The sequence below is a fragment of the Gambusia affinis genome, linkage group LG08, assembly GCF_019740435.1.
Source record: "Gambusia affinis linkage group LG08, SWU_Gaff_1.0, whole genome shotgun sequence".
Taxonomy (NCBI): Eukaryota; Metazoa; Chordata; class Actinopteri; order Cyprinodontiformes; family Poeciliidae; genus Gambusia; species Gambusia affinis.
The window spans coordinates 5,559,035-5,579,106 of record NC_057875.1 but is presented as its reverse complement, the minus strand read 5'-3'; the positions used below and the strand labels follow the sequence as shown (position 1 = coordinate 5,579,106).

At 37.7% G+C, this 20,072-nt stretch overlaps 1 protein-coding gene across 2 annotated transcripts in view; it reads right to left on the bottom strand.

Annotated features, from left to right (window-relative positions):
• The window catches only part of tp53i11b (tumor protein p53 inducible protein 11b), a 44,218-nt gene extending 26,646 nt beyond the window's left edge, over nt 1-17,572 (bottom strand). Inside the window, exon 1 of one of the 2 annotated variants that reach the window (XM_044126019.1) lies at nt 17,429-17,572. The gene's annotated coding sequence lies outside the window, so the exon portion shown is untranslated. The remainder of the gene's footprint in view (nt 1-17,428) is intronic. The other variant, XM_044126018.1, reaches the window with a different exon arrangement.
• Nucleotides 17,573-20,072: the final 2,500 nt, after the last annotated feature.

Sequence of the window (20,072 nt, the reverse complement as noted above, 5' to 3'; positions counted from 1 at the left end):
CCCCTGAGAAAACATAAAAATATGTTTAACGTAGAGTTCTTCTATTATGTATAGATCTACATCCAATCTCAGGTCACTGTGTTACGTTGATCTGTGACTGGGTTACAGGTGTAACGGGAAACCAATAAACTGCTGCTTAAAAATAACATTTTCCATTTTGAAAAGAGCAAAAAATTAATTTTTTTGTCTCCACCCCATGTGATGTGCCTGAAAAACCTCCAAAAAGAAAAAAAACCTGATCAGATGACAGAGCCATTTAAATCAACTCTTGTTGATGTGGAGGAGAAGCAACTCTTCAAAACGTCCCAGGATCCTTTTCTGTCAAAATTCATATTTATTGACTACAAGTGAATAGGAAACAGAGCTTTGGCTCGGCTTTTTCTGTAAACCAAACAGACTGAAGCAGATCCTGCATTACTGCAGGACATGGTCCTAATTAGGGCTGGTCAATAATCAATAACAACCTATATCAATAGATGAATGATCAGTAATAAGTGTGGTAGAATATTCCAAACCGCACAGCATTCTGGGGGATGGAGGCAGATGATATTTTTCTAGAATAGGACCGCTGAGGGCGGCAGCATGTTGGATTGGTTCTGAACTTTCACTGAGATTTTTTCCTCTTCCAAACGTTCATTCCTGCTCTTTTTGGGGGAAAACTGATCCTTTTTGTTAGGGACATTGTGTGGTTGCACTGATTTTTGGCAACGTTTTTCAGATTTCTGCTATTTTTTGTTTTAATGCGTAACTATAGCAACAAGGTGGCATACATATTTAATTTAATTTCCCTTTGTGATTAATAAAGTACTTTTTAATTGAATTTGAAAAGACTTTAGCCACCCGACCTAAAGTCACGGTTAGCTAAGTAAGGTTGGTCAAATCAACCAGCTCATTCATTCTTTGGTTGCCTAGCAACTCACTCATTCTTTGGTTGCCTAGCAACTCACTCATTCTTTGGTTGCCTAGCAACTCACTCATTCTTTGGTTGCCTAGCAACTCACTCATTCTTTGGTTGCCTAGCAACAACCTGCTGCGTAACTGACACAGCAGCAGTTTAAGGTTTTGCCACCATGCCTCATAGCCGCTTAAAAATAAACAATGGAGTTTAGTGAAAACTGGGATGAAAGAGGAAAGGTCACATCACTAGATTGGCAGTGTTTCAGATATTTAAAAAAAATAAAAACCTAATCAATAATTATTGATTGACGGATATGAAACAATTCAGCCATCGTCCAGTCCTACGTCCAGCTGGCTAAATATGCCTCCAACATGAAAAGTCACATTTAAAACACTTGAAATACATTAATTGTACGTAAATATTGGACCCACAGATATTGCCATGACAATATGGAAGCCACATTGCTAATCCTGAACCCAGACTTGATTGGATTAATCTTTCCCATGGCTGATACGCGCTGGTCCCACCATCTGGGCCACCATCCCAGCTTGACACTCCGCAGACAGTCCAAGGCCTCCATGCGACATTAAAGGGGAACAACAGCTCAAAAATGCTCCGACGCTTAAGCATCTCGGCATGAATCATGTCCTTTCCTGGCGTACTGCCGCCAAGGAAATTTTTATTACCAGAAAGGGCAGGAAAGGAACCTTTCAACCATTTAAAACCATGATCTTTGGGGTAGGAGCATGACTTTTTTTTTTTAAGATCTCAAAAAAGGTCAGACAACACAAGCCTCTAGAGAAGCAGCATGGAAATGATGGTGACCAAACAGCAGGAAGGCAGATATAAAAAAATAAACACTAACTTAATAAGGAATTGGCATTTAGGAGTAAAATTGGAAAAGTGGAGGACTGCTATCAAAGAAAGTGAGTAGGATCGGTCAGGAAGGTCAAGGAGATTCTCAAGTGGCCCTAGACATTTCAGTAACACTTACAACCTTATTGGAAGAGTCATCCACAGGGGAAACTTGAGACATTTTGGGCCAAAAATAAGCTGCTTGCTGTGAGAAATGACATGTTTGCAGATAAAAAGGGTGGAAATCTCAAGAAATGAACACCTATCTGACGGTTAGCCTGGGGGTGGACCGATCGTACCACAGACCGCAGCCAGGAATACCAGAAATGTGTCACAGACAGAACAAGAATAGATTCAATACAATCCCAGCAGCCGGCATGGAAGAAATTGTTGGGGAAAAAGTGTAATTTGTTTGACAAGGGGATTGAAATCCTCTCTAGATTATGTCAAGAGATGCTAGCTGAAGCTCCCTCAACTCCAGCCTGGTTTGACTCGAAAATCTGCGGCTAAATGCCAAAGGTAGCGCTGGCAAACGACAGAAACAGAAAGCAAATGGAAAAAAAAAAAATAAAAGTAACATCTTAAACCAGGGTGTTCAAACTGCGGCCCAGGGGCCTTGGAGTAGTTTTGTGTGGCCCTGCACTACAAACTGAGGTGCAGATGCAAACTTTTTAATTTACAGTCAGGGTAAAATTATAACCAATAGGATTTTCTTACAATAGAAAATATTAAGTACAACAAAAAATATTTGTCTTTTTATAACCATTGAACTTTTGTTTACATTTACATGAAGTCTTCATAATCAACATAACATAAAACTTTAGCTTTTCCTCTATTTGACCTTTGTCCCCTCTAGTTTGTCTAGTTCTTTATTTTTGTCGTTGTCTTTTGTCTTGAATGTTGTCCATTTCTTCCACTTCTCTTCCATTTGTGTTTGCTTAAGTCTCAAACGATGCCAATCGTCTATAGAGACTTTTTCTGAAAAGCCGACTTTGCTGTGCATAAATCAGCTTTTATTTAATATATTAAACTTTAGCTAATCAACTGTTTTGAAAGACAATAACTAAATTTATTTCTTAGAATACATGAAACTCATAAAATTTGGAAACTGAATAAAAATATTTTTTTACAGAAAATATGAAAAATCATTTTATAGATTTTCAATTACCTGATTTTATTTTACTTTATTTACTTAACTTTGTTTTGGCCCACAAGTACTTTCGACTTGACAGTTTTGGCCCACGTGAGAAAACGTTTGGACGCCCCCCGTCTAAAACACTCTGCGCTCTGCATCCTGGAAGTCCTGCGTGTAATTTCACTGTTTCTGGTTCAGTCTACGTAGAGGGAAAGTCTATTTTTGCCATCTGTTGCGTGAGCCGCTGTGGAGGACGAGATTTAGACGGAGCGGCTGAAATCAGAGGCTGCCAGGCTTTGTTTCATGTTTCCATCTTAGAAACCATCTTGACACAGCAGGCTCTCTGCGAAGGCGACGTAGGAACAAGAAAGGTGCGTTGAGGTAAAGCAAACCTGGCGCATGCTGCATACACACAGCTGGGACATGAATTGGGTCTTTTCAGGGGATAACAACATGAGATTAGCACAGATCAACCACAAATGGGAGAATTGGGCTCCCAACTTTAAATGTAGAGTTTTGAAAAGGCCAAAAAAGTAAAAAATAAAAATCTGTAAAGCTTTGAGCCAACTGTACTTGTGTACCTTTCCACTCAGATTTACTAATGCATGTTAAAAATGTCAGCAATAATCGCTTCTGTATGTAAAACCTAAGATTTAGCAGAAAGAAATTAATAATCTAAAGTAGGTCTGTAGCAAAAAGCAATAAATCAATTAAATGAATGAAAAATTAAAACAAACTCGATAATTTCCATCTGAATGATTTATTGTTTCCCTTTTCTTTCTACCAAAACCTGGATGGTAGAAACCTCCAGTCTGGTGCTTTGGTCTCAAATATCTTTATTTTGTTTGCATAATTCATTTTATTTGCCGTTTATTGTTTTGTTTATTTGGGATATTTAAAACATCTTCCAGTTCCAGTGTTAAATTTTCACTAGGATTTAAAGTTTATTAAACGTTGAGACTACTTTGGAGAAACAAACTGCAACAAATCTTGTTTCAAATGGTTCAGAAAGTGGAATTAGAAATTCTAAATATAATGTAAATAAATAATAAAGCTTGGCGTCGCTCAGAGCAAAAAGCACATAACTAGACTGAATAGATCTGTCTTTATGGTTCAGGCACATTGTTACCGATACCTGATGTAGAATTTCTTTCAATATCAGAACCGATACCGATTTTAATATTGGATCTTTACCTGATTGATTTTATTGGTGGATTTAATTTGTTCTTTTTTCCAATTTACAATTTCAGCAAGAGAAAAAACAAGAATTGGATGAACAACTTTAAATCCACTGTGTATTTCCTCTAGCAGCACATTGTCAGAAAGGCTCACTTCCTACATTTTAGTCACGTCTGAAATGCAACAGAAATCTGTCTAACATGAAATATTCGTCCATTTCTCTGCCTGCTTGTCTGACAGGTGAATCTCCACTAGTATCAAGTTTTCTGTTCCCCCCAGAACTCCACTGCATGTAGCTTCATTTATCTCTCCTATCAAATGTTTCCAGACTCCCTGTTCCAGTGGAAAGCTAACCGCTAACATACAGCGCTGAACCCTCAAGTTTCCAGGCCTCTGATACGACCGAAGCTTGAAGTGAAAGAGCCAAAAGCTCCGGCAGCCATGATGGAGCCACAGGTATCCTGACATATCCGACTGGCAGAGCTTGTTGTCATGGGTAACAAATGAGCCAGGGCTAATTAAATCATCTAATGAAGCAGGCTTTAATGATGCACAACAAATCGTTATTAGTGAATAAAATTCTCTACATCCAATTATTTTTCCCTTATGACTGCTGGCGTACTGCAGAAGCCTTTCAGCTCCGACACGCCGTTCAGTACAAACACCATCACAGTAAAAAGGGTCAAGTTACTCCACAATTTAATTTCAATGTGGGGACAAACTAATTCACTACAGTGATGCTTTTAGCCTCGAGGCTTTTTAAAGTGCTGCCAGATAAATTAGTTGGTGGAAAAAAGCCCTGAAATCATTATCGTCATGTGATTGCATATTGGAGTCTATTAACCGCTACAACTGTGAACTGTTTCTTTTTTCCTGAGAGAGACAAACATAAGAGGCATGTTTAATATCTGGCCTCAATCGGAACAATACATGACAAATTCAAACAAACACATTTTAGCATTTTAATCTACATATAACTTATAAAATAAGTTAGAGGTGCGCAGTGAAACATGCTGCAGACTGGAGTCTGCTGCCAGGTCTCCCTTAAATTTATAAAAACAGTTATAAACATTACATACAAATAAACAAAAACGAGTATTAGATTAGTTTTAACGCATAAAAATAAACAGATCCCACTCAATAAGTGTCATTTTTTCCATTTCTATTGTTTGTTTTATACCAATCATTTCGTGATATGTATCGTTATCGCCACCAATCACAATGCATATTGTGAAATGAAGTTTGTGCCATAATTGCACATCCCTACTACATGATATATCGCAGACGCACCGTTTGCAGAAGCACCCAGAGGCTCTCTGGATGACGCTTGTTGTTCACCTAAACGGTAAACTTTAACGTAAATAAGAGAGCTAATTAAACCGAACACCCCAGGTGCCTTCACAGGACATTTACGTCTAGCCTTTAACTTGATCCCTCCTGTCTCAGGTCGTGTCCCGCGCGGAAGCGTTCACCTGGTTGCTAGGCAACCGAGCTCAATAATGGAGCGCGCTCAGTTAGGGCTCGGCTCATGTCACCGTTCTGCTGGAATTAATTGCTTGGAAAATGTCAAAATGAAATCCTTAAAATAACCGAGGGGTTGTTGTTATTTGGTCTGGTTAGTCTGCCATTTGGCAACATTGAGTTCATTTCATGACATGTCACCAGTCGCCCTCTGCGGCGTCCCATTTTCTCCTCCTGAAGGCGTGAGAGAAGATCTCCCGTGTAGATCCTGGCTAATGGACACACACATGCAGGCTTGGAGGGAGATAAAAGCGTTTCTATTGTCTGTAGGATTTAAATGAGCCAACAAAAGTTGTGACTGCATCAGCAACCAGCGCAACGTGCAAATGGGAATCCAGGTTAGTGTTTCATTACTGGGATGTTGCACACACACACACACACACACACACACCCACACACACACACGGTTTCACAAACGAGGCAGTGCATGACGGTGTTTGCATAACAGAGGCCTGCAGGCAGATCTTAGAGCAAGAGTTCATACTCTGACATCACCAGAACCAAACATGGAAAAGCAGCTTTCAGCTTCTACCCGCCACAAATCTGGAACAAACGTCCAGAAAACTGCAAAACAGCCGAAACACCGAGTTCCAAATTAAATGAATCATCATTCCGAGGAAAGACTTGATACTTAATGTTCAATATGAGTCGACATGTGAAGACTTAAGTTCAATCTTCACATGTCAACAACTGGTAGCAAAAAGAGGACTTGTGTTGTACAGAGCAACACAAATGTACAAACTTTTCAAATTGGCAAAAAAGAAAAGAATGGTGTCTACAGTCTACTATCATTTTATTTTTTATTTTAGTCACTCAGTAATAAATATTAATAGTTTGACACCAAAAATATTGACTGAAAAGGAGCAGAAAGAAGTGTAAACATAATATTTGCCCCATATTCACATAAAAAGCAAATTAGCTTTTCAGCTAAAAAGACTTTTAGACATAAACACAAAATACACAACAGTAATTTATTCAATGATGTATTGCTACATCATAATGACTTTAAAAAAAAAATTTAATGCAGAAAGTGATTTAAGGCGTCAGTCCACAAACTGATATCTTTAATTAAAATGCAGATTTTCATCTGGACCGTCTTTTTTTATTATTATTTTCTTTCTTTTTTTACACAAAAAAAAATCTAATTTCCTTCTAAGTTTAATTTACTTTCTTTTTTTAATTTTTGGAAAAATAAAAAAAATAAAATCTCAATAAACCACACATGGCTGCAATAAGACCCGGAAAAACTTAAAGGATGTCGACACAATCACAAGACACTGGATAGCTGCACGTTGTTTATGCAGCAATACTGAAGATAAACATCAGAAAGTTTTCCAAAGTTTTCTGAGTCCAAACGAGAAAACTTTGGAAACAAGATGGAGGGCAGAGGAGGTATAAATATGGTCATGTTAAGACTCCCACTCCCCAGTAGAGACATGGAGACTCGGTAAGTAAAAGAGCTGCTGGAGTGAAATGAAAATAATGTTCCACACACACACAACGCGGGCTCATGTCACACCACCAGAGCAGAACCTGCTTCCTGCAATAATCAATGTCTTTGATTTAAGCCGTGTTTTAACAGCGTTTTTCCCCAAACTGAGTTAAAAAAGTCCTTCCAACAGGAACTGGAAATTAGTAGATTAAACTGCTGGGAAGTATATACTTTGGGTTCTTAATTTTTATTTATTTATTTTTCCCCACCAGGGGGTCTTTTTGTGGGCTCTAGTGTCCCTTATTCAACAGTGGGCTGACAGGAAAGGGGGAAGGAGAGGGGGAAGACATGCGGCAAATGTCGCCGGGTCCGGGAATCGAACGGCCGCGTGGAGGACTGAAGGCCTCCAAACGTGGGGCACGCCACCGGAGCACGCCCCAAGGGTTCTTAATTTTACTTAAAAATTTTAACTTTAACTTGGAAAAATATTTTTTTAGTTTAAAAAAAAGTTATAAAATATATAAATTGTATACTCCTGGTAAGTATATACTTTTTGTTCTCTTTCACCTTAATTTAAATTCAAATTTTAACTCTAATTTTTGTAACCAAAACATGAAAAGCCTCAAAAATACAGGCTAACTAAAGTTTTTAATGCATCAACAATTCAAGCTGATTTTACACGCCGTAACCTCAGCTTGTGAGAAAATAAAGCTTTGCCTCCTACAAGGCGTTTTGCCACACATCACTGCGATTGGTTTTAGCAGCCATTTGCAGAGCCAATGCTGGTCCAACATCATAACTCGGCCTGAGCGCACACTGAACGGACTCGTCGTTTGATTGAAAGCATGAACGGCTGAATGCCCAGCAGTTCTGTGAATCTCGCCGAGCAGAGCGAGAATAACTGGAGAAAGCAGCAGATGCTTAAAGGATAAAAATGAGACGGCAGCAAGTCTGCATGTGTCTCTGTGATAATGTGGGAAACGTGATCATAGCAAAGATTAACGGTGGATTCCTGCTTTGATACTACGGGTTTCTCTTAAAGCGCAGCATCTATCACACACATGGTGGAAAGCCGAGGCCGACTCAGTCGCATCGATTTTAATCACTTTTTAGGATCCTATGGTTTCCGCTCAGAGCCTTTTAAAAGCAGAGATAATCGCTGAGCGAGTTAACATTTTGTTACTTTAACACCGCAAACTTCTACGGAAGAGGACGTCCGTCAAGGCGGAGCGGGCGTGAAGAGCATGACGTCACGTGCAAAGGGTCAGTTTCCAGAGTTAGTGGACACATTCATCTTCTCAAGCAGATGAGAAGATGCTTGAGAAGCATCTTCTCATCTTCTCATTTAAGCCTATCTCAAGCAGATAGGCTTAAATACACGCTTTGTTCCTCAAAAGGTGCTTGAGTTGCTTAAACTTGGAGCAAAGAAAGAGCCAGCCAGACTCCCAAACCTCAACAGCTCTCCAAAACTCTGACTGAAGTCTGCGCCTGCGTGACGCCTTTCATGCAGGAATGTCACGGCGCGTTCAAGCCTTAATAAAGAGTCAGGAAAAGAACAGCCACTTAGTTTAATTGTGGAGACTTTGCTCAGCAGCCTGCAACCTCGACAAAGTGTGAAGACTAAAGCTAATTGAATGGCTTTTTATTTTCATTACGAGGAGGGAAATACTTTAAAAAGAGAAGGTAATTGGGGTCAGAGCAAAACATTTGATCTGAGGTAATTGATGTTTGCTTTAATCTTTCCAAGTACGGTAAACTTCTTAGAGTGAACATAAATAATTCATGATATCTGAAGGAGAGGAAGTAACAAGGTGGAGGTGAAAAACTTATTGGCAGCTTTATTTTCGCCAATTTTAACAAAACTTAGAAAATAAACTACAGGCCAGATATGTACATCAAAAGTTTTGCTTCTTTTTACAAAGTAAAAAGGTTCTTATGGCGTAAAGCAGGGTTGTCCAAATTGCGGTCCAGGGGCCATTTGTGGCACTTGGAGTGATTTTGTGCGGCCCCCCAACTACAGTTCAAGAATGATACAAATTTGGCCAGATGCAAACTTTTTATTTTTAATTAGAGTAAAATTATAATTATTACCAACATAAATGTCTTACAATAGAAAATGTCAAGTACAACACAAAATATTTGTCTCTTTCATAACGAGCAGAACCGCGACTACACAGGGACTTTTACAGAAAGTAAACTGTAGTGAATGTTTCTGTGTTGCAGCAGCCAGAGGAGAACCAGAGAGCTGCAGATTTTTAATCTGTGTATTTATGTTAATATGTGCATTAAATAGCATGTAGATATATATTTATAGCTGCACTAATAGGGGATTTACATCTATAATATTTTACTTTAATATAACTGTCTTAATAGATTAAGTGCTTGAGGTATAGATTAATCTCTTGAGTGACTTCGGGCTGGATTATGATGCAATATGTTAATTTTATTATTAGTGCTTTCACTAAGAGAAGATAAATGTATCACAATGTGTTGCAGTGATAAATCCTTTTAAGAGCAGCTGGGAATACTTTAATACTGGGTAGTTAAATGAGCAGTTAGTAGATTAATAACATAATAAAAAATCTTAAATATGCTGTTCCCACTTAAAATCTACATAAAATGCCTTTCGCCATATTTTCCATTTATTTGGGCATCTGTTCCCTGTATGAAAATTCAATTTACACCTTAAGTCACACGTGTCAAACTGGAGGCCCGGGGGCCAAATCTGGCCCACCGCAGCTTTTTATGTGGCCCTCCAGACTCCAAATTACATCAATTAGTCCCTCCAGTTTTTCACAAATTCTTCCAAAATCAACAGATTCCCACATTTTTTTCTGATTTTACTGAAATTTTTCCTGAAAATCAGCCTAAAACACTGGGTTTAAGCGACTGCTGCCTCAGCCTTACTTCATCTCAAGTTATTGTCTGTGATCAATACGGTGATGAATAAGAAGTCACACTTAATAAAACAATTAAGATTTTATATATATATAATCATTTTTTTCCATATATTTTTTAGGGTTTCAGAATATTTCATTTGGGCCTCAGGCCCCCTAAAATGGTCCTAGTGACACCACTGTATCTTTCTATAAAACAGAGAGTTGTATAATCAATGCAGTGTTGTGATTGTTTGCATCCATTTGTTAGATTTATCGATGTCTCATTTTGACAGTAGGCAACAGAAAAGCGCAGCAGAGGACGAGCTGTGGGGGACAAACCGGTACTTTCTTCATAAGATAAGATTTAATGATGTGTGTAGAAACATTCGGCTGGTTCATATCCCACATTACTGCCCAGCTCTAACCAACATATGGATGCATGTAGGCTGGAAATTAGGGTTAGTCTGGGTTTCTGCTGTCAGATAGGAGTAAAGCAGTTCTGCAGAGCTTTAATTACTTCAGAATATATTGTGTCTGCTCTCTCTTAACAACAACAATGTCAGAGCTCCTCTCCTCCTCGATCACAAATGATTTAGTTAACGTATCTCCAGACATTCCAGAGGCACTTCTGGGCAAATGAGAACCTGCTAATCAGGTTTTTAACCATGCAGCTCAAATGCCATCCAGAGTTTACACAGAAACAAACGAGGCAATCAACCTCAGCACGGAGGCAAATCAATGGCTGAACGGGTCGGCTGGCTGGTGCTGAAGCCCCAAGAAGTGAACACCTAATCAGAAGAAAGGCTGCGTCCTCATCCGATCTCCGCAGCCTGAATGCATTTTCATGTTCATCTAGTTCCTTTAAGGCCACCGTGTCAAATTCATCTTCATTTTGGGACGTTTCAAATCCTGAATGTTCTTAAAGGGCAGCTTGTGCCAGAATGTATCGATAAAACCCACTGAGCTGCCAAAATATCAATAAATACATGTTTGTTTCAGCGTTTCCTAAAATTAAATAATACTGAACATCTTTTCATGCTGATCAGTCCTGCCAGGATTTTGCCATTTTTGGAATCAAAATCAGATTTTGTGGTGCTAATTTAGAAATATTTGTAATATTTGTAATATTTGTGCAGTTCTGGATTAGAGTTCTGTGAAACTGTTGAATATGTTATGAGACATATTATCAATTTCAGGGGTGTGAAACTCATTTTCATTTCGGGCCACATCAAAAATCTGAATGCTCTTAAAGGGCCAGAATGTATTGATGTAACTCATTAATTTGCTAAAATACCAATAAATAGCTGTTTAAGCAATCAATAAATGTAATATTGAACATCTATTCGCACTGAAAAGATGTTGTGTGTGAAAAGTCCATACAGGATTTTGTGATTTTTTTTTTTGTTTTTTTTCTTTTTGCAATCAAAAAGAGAAAGTTAAAATGATGTTTTTACTTTTGAATCTTCTTGTTTTTTCTAGAAAATTATTGAGATTAATACAAAAATTATGGATTTTTTTATGGCAGAATTTTTTTCTGTCTATAATAACCTTAATTCTGTCATTTCAAACCAATTAAAGCATAATTGTCTGCTTGTAGATAATTCATAACCAACTGAGTTATAATCCACAGTAATCTAATGATTTTTGTCATAATTTGGGTTTTGTTTGTAACACTTTAATCTCTTACTCTTCTGCAGCAGGAAGCCCTTAATTCTCAAAGTTAATCCACTTCATACAGACTCACTTCCAGCTGGTTCAATGTTGGATTAAAAAGCAATGACCTCCATGACCTCAACAAGCTCACCTAAAAAATGCCTGTTTAAAAATAACAATCTAGTGTAGACCAAAGGCAGATTAGTTCACGGTCATACATCACACGAACCAGAGTGTGATGCATTTTCCGCTTTTCAAATTAAATCTGTAGTCTCCAAGGTCAATTAGTAGGAAACTACTTAAGAAAAACCTTTAATTAAATACAGATTTTAGGCGATTGATCAAAAAGAAAACGAGTTAAAGTTGTGGGTTCAGTGGGAACTAAATGTTTTCAAACTGAGGCACTGACCAAAAGCGAGTTCTTTATTTTAAAGATTAAATCAGAAGGATTTCAGCCAGTGAGAGGCTCCCTGAGAAACATTTCAATAATTAACAGAAGATGTTTCTTTCTTTGTTATGTCTGCCTTAAAACTTCCAGTAAAACTTTTCCCTGAAATAATCAAACCAAGTAAACCAGGTGAATGTTTAGGATGGTATGAACCCCCTGCAGTGTGACAGACATGCAAGGTCCCGCCCCATCTCGCTACTGGAGGGCAAAAATCTGCTTGCTAACGGTGACTAGCATTGACTTTAGCTGTTAAGTTATCAAGATAATTTAACAGCTAAATTTTAAATATACGCCTGATATATAAAAGAAAAGGGGTCTCAGTGGTTTGCTACTAATTATCAATATTATGACAACTAGATAAGAAGGACAGGAAAAAGTTTTAATTAAGAAAACAAAATACGAGGAAGAGTGAAGTAGTTCAGTTATTCTAGCTTGGATTTGACAACCTAACATGTAGATGTGATGTTGAATTCAGAGCTTTTCAGTTCAGCTACAAAATAAAAAATAATTGGCGACCTAAACATCAACTGATATAAATTAGCTAACCAACCACCGCGGCGTTAGCTCAGCTAATAGCAGCGGCAGCTAATACAGCACACCGATCACTTAATCCCAAAGTAATGAAGCCTAAAAAGAGAAAACTGTAATGGACTGAATGTTCTGTTCTTTGTGTTCCTGAAACATGTAGTGGCGTTGTTGTCAGTTTCTATGGTAGAGTTTGTACGTTGCATAGACGACACAGAGTGAGAAAAAAGTGGTTCTGGATTGATATTTACCGGTTTTTCTGCATTATTTTTTCCCTTTGCTGTGTCTCAATGCGATAAATTCATAAAAACAGCATCTCCAGGTTTCATTTAGTTGACAGAGTTTTTCTACCGGCTATGAACGGCAGCGAATCGTCTTTTTGCCCTCCAGCATTGTGCACATGCGCAAAATTTCCAGATTTAAAACAACAACATGCAAGGAGTCCAAACCTTATGCAAGATGAGTGTAGTGGAAAAAGATAGAAAAGAAAATATTAAATCACTGTTGAGGTCAAATGTCACATTATTACTGGTACTCTGTTTGGTAACATGCTCATTTAACTATTGACTTGTTTCACAAAAGGAAAATCTTTAAAATCAAAATACACTATTAAACTCTGGAGAATAAAGCATTTAAAAGACAAGTAACACATTGGCAGAGCTTTCACAGGGCCAAACCCAAACCAGCAGCCAAAAAAAGACAATACTCCAGTGAAAGTATGAAAACAAACTCAAAGCAAATCCCAGCAGAATCTGAAACACAGCTCTCCCTGAGCTCAACACAGAGACAGACAGGACAAACAACCATGCACACACACACACACACACACCCACACACACACACACACACACACTCACACCTACGGAGAATTTAGAGAGCCCAATTAACCTGACAGTCATGTTTTTGGACTGTGGGAGGAAGCCGGAGAACCCGGAGAGAACCCACCATGCACAGGGAGAACATGCAAACTCCATGCAGAAAGACCCCGGGCCGGGAATCGAACCCAGGACCTTCTTGCTGCAAGGCAACAGCTCTACCAACTGCACCACTGTGCAGCCCTTGTTATAAACATATGAGCATCAATTAATTATGAGTAATATTGAAACTCTGGAGCAAAGGAATCAGTTTTGAACACATAACCACAAACACTGAACACGTCAGACACTGTCAAAGCTTTTTATCTCTCACTAAAAGGACTTTTAAAATCATAATCTTAAGACGATCTTCAGGTAAAATTGAGCGTTTATTCTCAAGTCAAAGTTTATTTATTTACAAGCAAAGTGCTTCACAACACAGGTAGATAAATTATTAAACAAAAATTATGTTTGATGCAAAGAAGAAATTATAAAAATTGTAGAAAATAACAAAAAGTAACCAAGACGTACTTAATTTCAGCTCCAGTGATTTACCAAAATAGAAAGTCAAACCATTGAGATACTTACCAATTTTCTACCCATTTTTCTCTGCTAATATATTCCTGCATTTAAATTAAAATTTTGTAGCCTGACCAGAAGACACCATCATACAACTCAGAAATAATTATTGAAATAAAAACCACTTTGTAAAAATATTTTCTGTAATTTGTTATTTTTTAGTAAATAAAAAAGAAAAAAAAAAAACTAAAAAAGTATGTTTTCAAATGAAAGATTTATACAAAACAGTATTTTTAGTAAAATAAAGTTTTTGTAAATTTTTTATGAAAAAGATTTACTAAAAAATGTATTAAAATCAGATTTGGTGTGAAAAAATGGAGATTATATTCTAAACCATAGCATGTACTTTGCTGAGTATCTGTTCTCTGTGTCGTCCCTGCACTGTTATTTCAAAAGGAGCTATAGCTGAAAGGGGTTTACCATCTGCTTTTGTCATCCAGCTCCACAAAAAGTGTGAAGGACCCCTGAGACCCGCTGAGGCTGAATTCAGTCCCGACGGCTGCATCAAAACCAAACAGAGTCGCATCTCCATTTCTACGGCTTACTGTGACCCTCAGAGGGGTACTTCTGCCTCACAGCCCGGCTCAAGAGGCCCAACCCTCAATCCTGTCTGCTGCAATGCCCATTTGTGCAGAAAATGTGAGGTCATAACACATTTCCATTTGTCTGGCACCACTAAGCTTGTTCCACATTAGCGCCATCAGAGGGAAACTTGGGATAAAAGCCGGGAGGTCCTTCACAGGGTTTCTGAAGGTGACAAAATGTGAATTCAATAAGCCGGACCAGGAGAGAAAACAAGCCCAAAAACGTCACCACCGAGTCCAGCCTGAGTATAGAGTTAGACTGAATAAATTAGATATTGGCCCGAAACCTCATCTAGAATTTTTTTCAATATCGGAACAGGTATAGATCTTAATATGTCTAGTTCTTTTATTTTTCTTATTGTAATATTTTTTTAAATTCAAAAGTGTTTGTCAATGGTCCATATTTGTATCCTGTAGTGACAATGCAACGTAGGTTTCCGGATATTTTGGGTGCAATTCATGAAGCAGAGTTTTGCTTTTTTGTGAGATTTTATTTTGAAGTACCAACTCCATATCCTGTTGGGAGCTGTGAAGCAATCGCACTATCCGCCACAGCTATCAAGAGCTATCAAATCTCCAGAGAAGACGGACCAGGGAGCCCCATCCAGCTGCAGAACAATCTATACCACCAAGACTAAGAAAATAATAACATTTCTCCCATGGCTACAACACTTTAGCAGCTTTTTAATAGTAGTTTAATCAATACATTTTGCTACAAACGGCCCTTTGAGGATGTCCAAGATCTTGGTGAAATTAAAATGAGCTTGTTTAGAAATCTCTTCAGCATCATGTTTACAAAAGCTAACAAAACTCACTTGAAACTTTGTGTTAATTCTAGTTGTCAGCCATTATTGTTTTTGTTTATTAGTCCTCATAAATGACCTCTAACACGAGTGAAAAGAGCATTTAGTGCACTGAAGTATAGCTTTAAAAAACTAATTAAGAGTTGATGTGAAATCTGTTATTAAAAATTAATATTTATTATAACTGTAGAGTTGTTGAAAAATGAAATTCATGTTCTTTTTTTCAGCTAAGGTTTTATAATGTGATTAGATTTATCAATATCAGAGCAAGAGCTGGAGAAATGTCTGTTAGTTTGTTACTTAGCAACCCAGAACAAGAATCAAACATGGAGAATCAACATTTAGCTTTATACAAATCTAGAACTCAACCCAGAACAACTGGAACCAACATCTAGTTTTATACTTCACCAATATTTAGTTTTATACCTCACTAATCAACACAGGGCCACCAGAACAAGTTTAAGATCCACAGAAACCTCTAATAGTTTATAAATTACAGACTATTTATTCTTATTAAACATGGGGAACCAATATATAGTTTTATACCTCACTACTCCAGAGCAAACTTAAGAAACCCCTGTTCAGGGATTCCCCCAGTATAATATAAGCCTGGCGGGCCACCAGGCTTTACTTGTGCCCCCACCAGGCTAAGCATTACTTTTACTATTCAAGTATTTTTAAAATGTCTGCATTTTTTAAGACTTTATAGTTGGTGTTCAGGTATTAAACTTCCAATCTTTCCATTACACATAATTATCAAGCGATATTTCCAAATTTCCTGCCAACTTTAAGCGCTTTTTAACTCAAAAACACGACTGGCTGCTGGATGAATGACTGCCCTGGCTGCCACCCAACAACCTGGCTTAACAGGTTTTCTGGGGAAACTTGTTAAGCCAGAAAACTTAATAAGTAGTCCATAAGCTATGGACTATTGGTTCAAACATGGGGAACCAATATGTAGTTTTGTACTTTACCATTTTGTCTTTTTTTTTTGTTTTGTTTGTATTTCTTTCTAATTAATGTGAAGCTCTTTGAATTACCTTGTTGCTGAAAATGTGCTATGTAAATAAAATTATCTTAGCAACAAAAAACGCAGGAAGAAAACACCTAAAAATAATTGGCCCATAAGAAACACATTTGAAATCTTCCCTGGCAACATGAACGAACAAGCCTTGACACACCAAAGGTTGTGGAGGAAAACTGTTGCACACTGACAACAACAGCCTGAATTACCACTAGCAAACCTGGACTCAATGTATAGTCCTGTGCGTTTTATTTAAGGCTCATCTTAAGCCAAGTTTAGGCGGGGAAGTGGCAGAAACATACACAGATCATGTCATATTCACATAAACACCGCAGCAGCAAAGATAAGCAGAGCTCCCCTCTTCCTGCAGGTGGTGTGATCACAATTTATTTTAAAATGCAGCTAATTGGCTACCATGAATCAGATAAAAAGTAGTTAGTATTCGGATTTATTTTTAGTTTTTACTGCACTAGCAAACTCGGTTATTTTCATCTTTTAAGCCACACATTTAAAAATGAAGCAGAAGAGAGAAAAGACTTTAATTGGGCATGAAAATGATGAGTACCCCGGGTAACATTTTTATCTTGGCTCCATTATAACTTCACACTTGTTGGGTGGAGTGGGGGGTTGAGGCGGCACAGGCGTTTATTCAGAGCAAAGCTATAAAAATAGCACCGTGGAGAACATGGTCCGTGTTGTGTGTGTTGGTAATTATCGACAATCTGCTACTGATATTCAGAAAAATCAAACGGAGCCTCACTGCTCTCGGTTAAGTTCCATCACTAAGCTGTGTTACTCTGATACTTTCCATTTTTAAAAAAAATCATGAGCAAAACAACTCTGAGCACCTGATGCAAATAAAACCACCTTTAAAGGACTTTCCAGCCACAAACATCCCGTATTAGTTACATTTTAAAGGGAGCAGTTTAATATTTAACCACAAAGATATGGACGGAGACGAAACAAAGCGCGAAGCATCACAAATTAAAAGTGCAGTTTGACGTCAATAGAGCGATAGACACGGCGAAAACAAACGGAATGTGAAAAAGAGTAACTTACGGCGGGGAGCGAGGCGGGATCCGGAGTTTGATCGACGGGAACGTTAGCCGTGTTCACCGGGAGCGTGGTGAGCAGTTAGTGGGGAAGCTCGTGGAGGCGCTCCGTGCTTTCAGTCAGAGGCAGCAAACAATACACTGCCGTAATACAACACAGCAGTGAGCGGGAACAAATGTGCCTGCTGTTACCGTAAAACAAAAACAAGTGCGCACAGAAAAACGCGTAAACACAAATCACACTGCAAAAACTGAAATCTTAGTAAGATTAAATATCTTAAATTAAGGAGATTTATGCTTGTTTTCTTTCTGACAAGCTATTTTTTCTTACCAAGATGTTTTTATGTCAGAATATTTTTCTTACTTAACTATCTCAGTAAGATATAAAAGCTTGATACTACCGAAATATTACTTATTATGAGTAAATATATACTAGAAACTAGAATATCAATATATAAAGCAAACTTCAAGTCTAGAACTTATTTTATCCAAGTAAAATTTTCTTATTTTAAGCACAAAAAAAGAAACCGCTTACTTAACAAAATCTCTTCAGATAATTAAAACAGTCTATAACCAAATGGAAGCCCTTGTGTTACTGTCAATAAAAAAAAAAAAAAACATTAACTTATATGCTTGTACAGTTGACAGACTGTACTGGAAATTATAATTTAATATTTAAACAGTTGACATGTAACACTTGTAACAATTGCAGAGACAATACTAGTTTGTGTATCCAGATAATTCCTGGCATGTTTTCATCTGCTATGGACCTTCCTTAATTTGATCTTCCATGGTCAGACGGCTAAATCAAAAGATGCAAGATGTGGGACCTGATACTGATATGTCATGACATTCCTATTAACATGTGTGACTAGAAATGGCTGGTATTCCACATAATAAGGTTAGAATCAGCTACATTGATTAGCTCGATGTCATGTTTAATATTTACATTTTTGGTTTACATTTCAAATACTCACTCTGTATGTTACTAATAGTTTGAACAATATTTTGTTTACCACTTTTGTCACCCCTTTTATGACACCATACAATCCAAATGGGAAAGCGCCAAAATGTCAGTGAAATAGTAGTGCTGTTCAATACAACAGATTTTCTTTCCGATCCAATACAAAGTAAAATTTAAGGTGGTGTCGACAATACCGACGCCATACTTTGTGCAAAGACACTTAATATTTTTGTTATATTTGTTTGATTAATGTGTTATATTTGAACCATATAAATGTAAGTTATTTATTCATCAATTGTGTAAAGGCAAAGAAATGTAATAAACGATTTTTGATTTGTTGTTTTTGTTTGGCGAGGTTTTAGTGTGGACCTGTAACAGAGATCACTGGCACTGGTTGACTAGAAACTCTAAAGAGATGAATAAACAGAAGATGAAATGCGAAGCCACTTCTCCTGCCCACAATGCAATAAATCACAGCGTGCAGTTTTTACCTCCTAATTTTAGATAAAGCTTGTGTAGGGGAGGCCGTGTAGGTTAACTGAACGTGACGATACTTTTCCCTTGTTAATTATCTCACAAACCGTCCAGATTGAGCCAAGGATCTTTAGTTAAGGGGTCTTGACAGTTTTACAAAGTGAGAAAAATAAAACAGTCTAGCAATTTCTTACACTGTAAAACATTTAGGCCATATTTAGTTGTGTCTACTATCTTTTACTCTTCAAGTTAAATAAATTTATCCAGTTTCAGATTTTGAACCTAAATGTGAGTTTGTGAAAGATAAACTTACAGCAGTAAGTTGTGTTAACATTTTATTAATTTAGTCAAACCTCCAAGAGTTGAATAAACCAGAGTTTTTAGGTTAACACTTAAAAAAACTGAAAGAAGGAAAAGACAGCAGTGGGAACTATTTCCCAGAATGCTTAGCGGCATGTTTTTGTCTCCTGAGATGGAAGTGCGTTACATTGATCTGACTCTTGTGTTTTATGAAGGCAAATGTTCATTTTAATGCAATTCTCAGTTAGCAAAGCTTGAGGATAATGTCCTGTTCACACTAAATGTTTCTGAGCTGAATTCATTGGGATGTTTAATAAAATTCATTATCAGATCACAAATTTTGTTCCTGCAGTTTGAAACAAAAATTTTAATTATTCTAAAGTAAAATAAGTATTTATTTTAACTTGATATGGTGAGTAAAATAATAGAAAAATGTGGCTCTTTAACTGGGTGAGGGCAGTTTTTTCATTCCATATTGTGGAATAATAATAATTATTTAAATTGCAGCATTAAGTTAAAACTCACAATTCAAGATTAACTTCCATCCTTCCATCCATTTTCTATTCACCCTTCGTCCCTAATGGGGTCAGGAGGGTTGCTGGTTTCTATCCCCAGCTAACGTTCCAGGTGAGAGGCGGGTTCACCCTGGACAGGTCGCCAGTCTGTCACAGGGCAACACAGAGACACACAAGACAAACAACCATTCACACTCACACTCACACCTAGGGAGAATTTAGAGAGACCAATTAACCTGACAGTCATGTTTTTGGACTGTGGTAGGAAGCTGGAGAACCCGGAGAGAACCCACCATGCACAGGGAGAACATGCAAACTCCATGCAGAAAGACCCCGGGTCGGAAATCGAACCCAGGACCTACTTGTTGCAAGGCAACAGCTCCACCAACTGCGCCACT